Raw genomic sequence first — 6,164 nt, 5'->3', positions numbered from 1 at the left:
TCTGGAGGTTCTGATGCTGTACATCTGGGGTGGGGCTGGGATCCTCATTTTAACAATTTTAACAAGCTCCCCAGGTGATTCTCCAATGCTCTAGAATTCCCTAGAACTTGAGAGCAATTGGCTTAGAGTGTGCTGTGGGTTGGGCCCCACTCCCAGGGAAAACCAGGGGCTGAGAAGAATGTTGAGCTGGGCCCTGCTGTGTGCCCTTGAGCTAGACTCCAAACCTCTCTGATCCTGCTTTATGGTGCATACTTCAGAACCCAGGGCTGTCCACTACCAGCTGTCCACATGTGGCTAGTGAGCACTTGAAACGCAGGTGGTCTGCTTTGAGATGCACTATAAGTGTAAAATACACACTGGATTTGGAAGACTTTGTATGAAGAAAAGAATGTAAAGCATCTCATTAGTAATTTATTATATTGAATACATGTTGAAATGACAACATTCTGGATATATTGGGTTAAATAAAATATACTATTAAAATTAATTTTACCTGCTTCTTTTTGCTTTTTTTTTTTAACACCTAAATTCATTTAACCATGGAACCATTCCTTTTTATCAAAGAGGAATTTGTTTTCTGTGGAATTCTACTCAAAGGCAAGGGATAAATATGTATTTTTAGTTCTAAAATTTTATGATTCTTTAATTGATAAATTTCTCAAGAAAGGTTTCAGAGAAATATTTTTTTATGGATGAGGGCTTCCTCATCCTTTTTCATAAACAAGTTACCCTCTTTCTGAAAACGTGCTGCCATGACAAGATTCAGCAATGCACCATCTCTAAGACTGTCAGCCTCTGTTGACTGCTGGAGTCTGCACAGATTTTCAAAGTCCCCCGCGATCTGGCCCTACCACGCTCATCCACAGTTAGCAGGTATCACTCTCACACAAACCATCTATTCAAAAATCTGGTCTCCTTACTGTCATCTTGACTTTCATGTCTGTCCTTTTGTCTTTTATTTTTAATTGACCTGGTATATCTTTCCCCAAAACTTCAAAGTTTGGTGCATGCCCCATCCTCCACAAACTTTCCCTGGCAGTTCTAGTCTATATTGACCTATCTCTTTACAAACTCCATTGTTCGCACATTAGAATCTGTGTGGAGCTTCTGCCCCAGATGCACAAACCCAGACCCACCCCTGTGAGATACTGACTTAGTGGCTCCGGTATGGAGCCCAGGGACCTGTATGTTCACAAAGCTCTGCTGATGATTCTGATAACACACAGGAGTGAAAAGTACCTCCCTGACATAGAGTGTGCACGCTGTACCAATCAATTGAACACATGTTCAGTGCTGCCTACGGGCCATTGCCTGGGGATACACAGAACACAGCAGTATCCTTACGCTCAGACAGCACAGAGTGTAGCTGCGGAGTTCCCTCAACTAAACGTGATGGGCACTATGAAGGAGGTATGAGTCCAGTGCTTTGGGAGCACAGAGAGTGGTGAACGGTTACCAAAGAGACCGTGGAGGAAGCTGAGGTGGCCCCTGAAGAAGAGTTGGATATTGCAGTAACCTAGGTGGACCTAGAGATGATCATACTAAGTGAAGTAAGTCAGAAAGAGAAAGACAAATACCATATGATATCACTTATACGTGGAATCTAAAATACCACACAAATGAACTTATCTACGAAACAGAAGCAGACTCACAGACACAGAGAACAGACTTGTGGTTGCCAAGGGGGAGGGGGCTGGGGGAGCGAAGTCGCAGGAGTTTGGGATTAGCAGATGCAAACTATTATATACAGAATGGATAAACAACAAGGTCCTACTGTATAGCACAGGGAACTATATTCAATATCCCGTGATCAACCCTAATGGAAAAGAATATGAAGGGCTTCCCTGGTGGCGCAGTGGTTGAGAATCTGCCTGCCAATGCAGGGGACACGGGTTCGAGCCCTGGTCTGGGAAGATCCCACATGCCGCGGAGCGACTAAGCCCGTGAGCCACAATTGCTGAGCCTGCGCGTCTGGAGCCTGTGCTCCGCAACGGGAGAGGCCACGATAGTGAGAGGCCTGCGCACCGCGATGAAGAGTGGCCCCCACTTGCCGCAACTAGAGAAAGCCCTCGCACAGAGATGAAGACCCAACACAGCCATAAATAAATAAATAAATAAATAAAATTTAAAAAAAAAAAAAAAAAAAGAAAAGAATATGAAAAAGAATGTATATATGTATAACTGAATCACTTTGCTGTACAGCAGAAATGAACACAACATTGTAAATCAGCTATACTTCAATAAAATAATTTTTTTAAAAAAAGAGCTGGATTTTACCAACTCTCAAATAATTGGGCTATTTTAGCTGTAGCCATATATGGAGTATACGCCTCCAGACGCTCTGGCAGAGAGTATATGGAGGGAATGGTAGGGAGTCAGAATGGAAATGTTGGTAGAGGTCAGAATATGAAGGACTTCAAATACCATGCTAAGAATGTCACTGTTTTCCTCTGGACAATAGAAAATAATTTAAGGAAGAAGCATCCAACTTTGTTGTTGTTACTGTTTTCTAGCATTGATTCACATGATAGAAATCTCTATGAGTATGGTGCCCATTCACTTTTATTAATGTGTCAAGACAACCCATTTTTTGTAAGAAACACTAAATCAGCAACTCTCTAAATGTATAAGAATACCATATTCTCATCTAGTTTTTCTTTAGCTGATAATTCATAATACCCAAGTTTCAAGTTATAATTTTCCATGGTTCTTAAAGCTTATATTAACCACATCTAGTTTCAGTTACAATTACTGATAAATTCAAATCCACCAGAATGACGACAACCTGAAACCAATTTTATGTAGGTAGTGGCAAACAGGTGAAAATAATTATCCTGTCTTTCTGCTTTTTTAATGTAACGCCTAGAAATTTTCAAAATACATCTGTGGCTTGCATTGTATTTCCATTGTTCAGTGCTGCTTCAGACTGTAATGATACCCACTTCCCAAGGACTGGTACGTGGCTCAGTTCAGCCTAACGTTACATGTAAAAGAGATAGGTTTGAAACCATTGGGGGGAAGTTTGATAAACTGCAGTAAAAATAAAAATAGTAATAGGTAGCCTTTAAACTGAGGCCAAGCACATGTGCTTAGATACTACTTCGTTGAATCCTATGAATCCACCTGGTGTCCCTGTGAAGGAGTGTATCTATTGCTGTGTAACAAATTACTCCAAAAATTCATGGCTTAAAAAAAACAACAACAACAGTTATTAAGCGCACAGTTTCTGTGCGTCAGGAATTCGGGAGCGGCTTACCTGGGTAGTTCTGGCTCAGAGTCTCTCGTGAGGTTTCGGTCAAGATGAGGGTCGAAGCTGCAGTGAACTAGAGGTTAGAAGATCCGCTTTCTAGATGGCTCATTCCCATGGCTGTTGGCTGGAAGCCTCAGATCCCCGCCAGGTGGACCTCTCTAGAGCGCTGCCTTTAAGTGTGAGGAAACGCAGAGAGAAAAGCCTGAGGCTGGAACTGGGGGAAGGGAGGGCTGTAAACTGGGCTTGGAGAGGAGGATGCCCGCCTCAAATGTAGCAGGTGTGGGAGACTGGTGGAGGCTGGTGGGGTACCTCCCCGTAGCATCCATTCCTCCCTGTGTTCCTTGCTGGAAGAGCCCCAGAGCTGAAAAAGGGCCACCTTCCTCCCTGCCCTCGGCGGTGAATTAAGGACAGGAGCCCGCCAGAAAAGGCAAGTCCTGATTGGTCAAAAGCTGAGCCAATCACGATGCTCCTACTCCCAGCAATAGACATGTGACCTGGTTCTGGCCAATACCAAATGAGAGGCTGTCTCCTGGGGGCTGATGGGAAAGATTTTATTGTATCTTAAAGAGAACTAGCAACAGGTGATCTTTTTTTCTGCCTTTGGAAGCTGTTGTTGGCCCAGGTGGTATCCATCTTGGACTGTGAAGGGATTCTGCCTGAGAGTTCAACCTGCTGAGGGCGGGGAAGGGAGATAAAGAACCTGGGTCTTTGGTGTTATCACCGAGCCACTGTGTTAACCAACCTAGAACTGCCCTCGTTGGAATTCCTGCTACACAGGATAATACATGTCGGATTTTCATATCATTTTGAGTTGGGTTATCCATTTTTTGCAACCAAAAGCATCTAAACTTATATTTTGGAGGCTGATTTTCTCACCTCATCATAGTCCCGGCTCAATTAACCATGAGATGGGGTGAGGAGCGGCAAGAAGGAATGTCTATTAAAAGGTTTTAAAATGTGAGATGAACATTAAGGGGAAGAGCCCCACCCACGACCCAAGTAAGACTTGAAGACTGGAATTGTCACCATTGTGGACTTCTTAAGTTTGCAAGAAGACAAGAGACTTTTCAAATGCAACTCTGAGAAGTGAGGCGATTGTGCTTTTTTCCCCAGGATTTGGGATAGTGGAATGTCACCATTAACATCCAAATGGGTTACAGCTTAAAGTGACAGGTTATTGAGTCCAGAAGATTGGCCTGGGTTCACAGCCATCCTGGAACGGCTCAAACTAAAAATTTTACTTTTCTCTCCTACTTCGTTTCTTCATTTTGATGGATGCAAAACGTTGCATGCCTCGCGTTTTATTTGTTAATAATCATATTTTTCCCATTTCCTTTTACATTGTAAGTTTTGACCATGTTGAAGCTGTTTCTTTGTTCTCTTAACACTAAAAAAAAAAAAAAAAAACCGGGGTGGGGGAGGGGCATTGCAAGACTGCCTTGAAACTCTAGGCTGTTCTAACTGGTAACAAAAATCTCAGCAACAAGGAGAAAATATTCCCTCTTCTGCAGCTTATGGAAAGCAGAGACTTTTTGCCTCGTGAAATTCTCCTTGTAAATGTATTTTGAATAAAGGAGTCTTATAAGAAACCCAGACTTCAAAAATTGATGTTTGCTGCATCCTTTGAAAGCCCTCATTAACCTGCTGTATTAGTTTGCTAGGGCTGCCTTAATAAACTACTACAGGCTAGGTGGCTTAAACAACGGAAAATTTTTTACTCGTTGTTCTGGTAGTCCAAAGTCAGGTGTTAGCAGAGTTGGCTTCTCCTGAGGCCTCTCTTTTTGGTTTGCAGATGGGTGACATCTTGCTGTGTCCTCAGATGACCTTTTCCCTGTGTGCACTCGCATCCCTGGCGTCTTTTCCTCTTCTTATGAGATCACTGGGCCTGTTGGATTAGGGCTCCGCCGTTATAACCTCATTAAGCTTAATTACCTCTTTAAAGAACTGTCTCCAATACAGTTACTTGGGGGTTTAGGACTTCAACATATGAATCTGGGGGGATACAATTTAGTTGCTAATACCTCCCAAATCTGGACTGGTTGTCTTAATAATAATCTGTTGCCCCTGGTAATAATATCTACATTGATACTCCCTTTTCCTGAAAAGTGCAAAGACCGGTTTTCATTGTCACTTCTCTCTTTTTCCACCCTCATGGAGCTAAAAAGAACACCCATAACTCTGCTAGGTCCTTTTATTTAAACAAATAGTGTTGTGTCATTTAAATTAATGTTTTACCTCCTATTGCTATATGGGCTGTGACTGAAAACAGCAAGGTAAGAAAAATTGCTTTCACTTAGGAGATGCTATTTCACTTGGGTTTTATATATGTTGGGAGGATAGATCTGGTGCTGTGACATTCTTGTGCATATGATTTGACTTAAGATTGGATTAATTTAAATTGGCTGAAAGGGACAGACCCATGCCAGAGAAAGACAGCTGGGTGCCCTCTGATGGAAAAGGTAAAGGAAGCTGATTCCATCTGACCCCACAACTGCGGAACTGAAACTGCAGAACTGACCCACCAAGGGAGCTGCTGCCTCCACCATCACAGAAAGGTGGGGAATCAAAAAGCTGTTACTACAGGCATACAGATATTACAGGTTCAGTTCCAGACCATTGCAATAAAGGGAATATCACACTAAAGCAAGTCACAGGAATTTCTTGGTTTCCCAGTGCATATAGAAGTTATGTTTACACTATATTGGAGTCTAGTAAGTGTGCAATAGCATTATGTCTAAAAAAAATGCACATACCTTAATTTAAAAATACATTATTGCTAAAAAATGCTAACCATCATCTGTGCCTTCAGCCAGTTGTAGTAGCAACATCAAAGATCACCGATCACAGATCTCCATAACAAATATAATAATGAGAAAGTTTGAGATATTGTGAGAATTACCAAAATGTGACACAA

This window comes from Balaenoptera musculus, chromosome 19, assembly GCF_009873245.2.
Source record: "Balaenoptera musculus isolate JJ_BM4_2016_0621 chromosome 19, mBalMus1.pri.v3, whole genome shotgun sequence".
NCBI classification, from domain to species: Eukaryota; Metazoa; Chordata; class Mammalia; order Artiodactyla; family Balaenopteridae; genus Balaenoptera; species Balaenoptera musculus.
Note: the sequence above shows the minus strand (reverse complement) of the source record.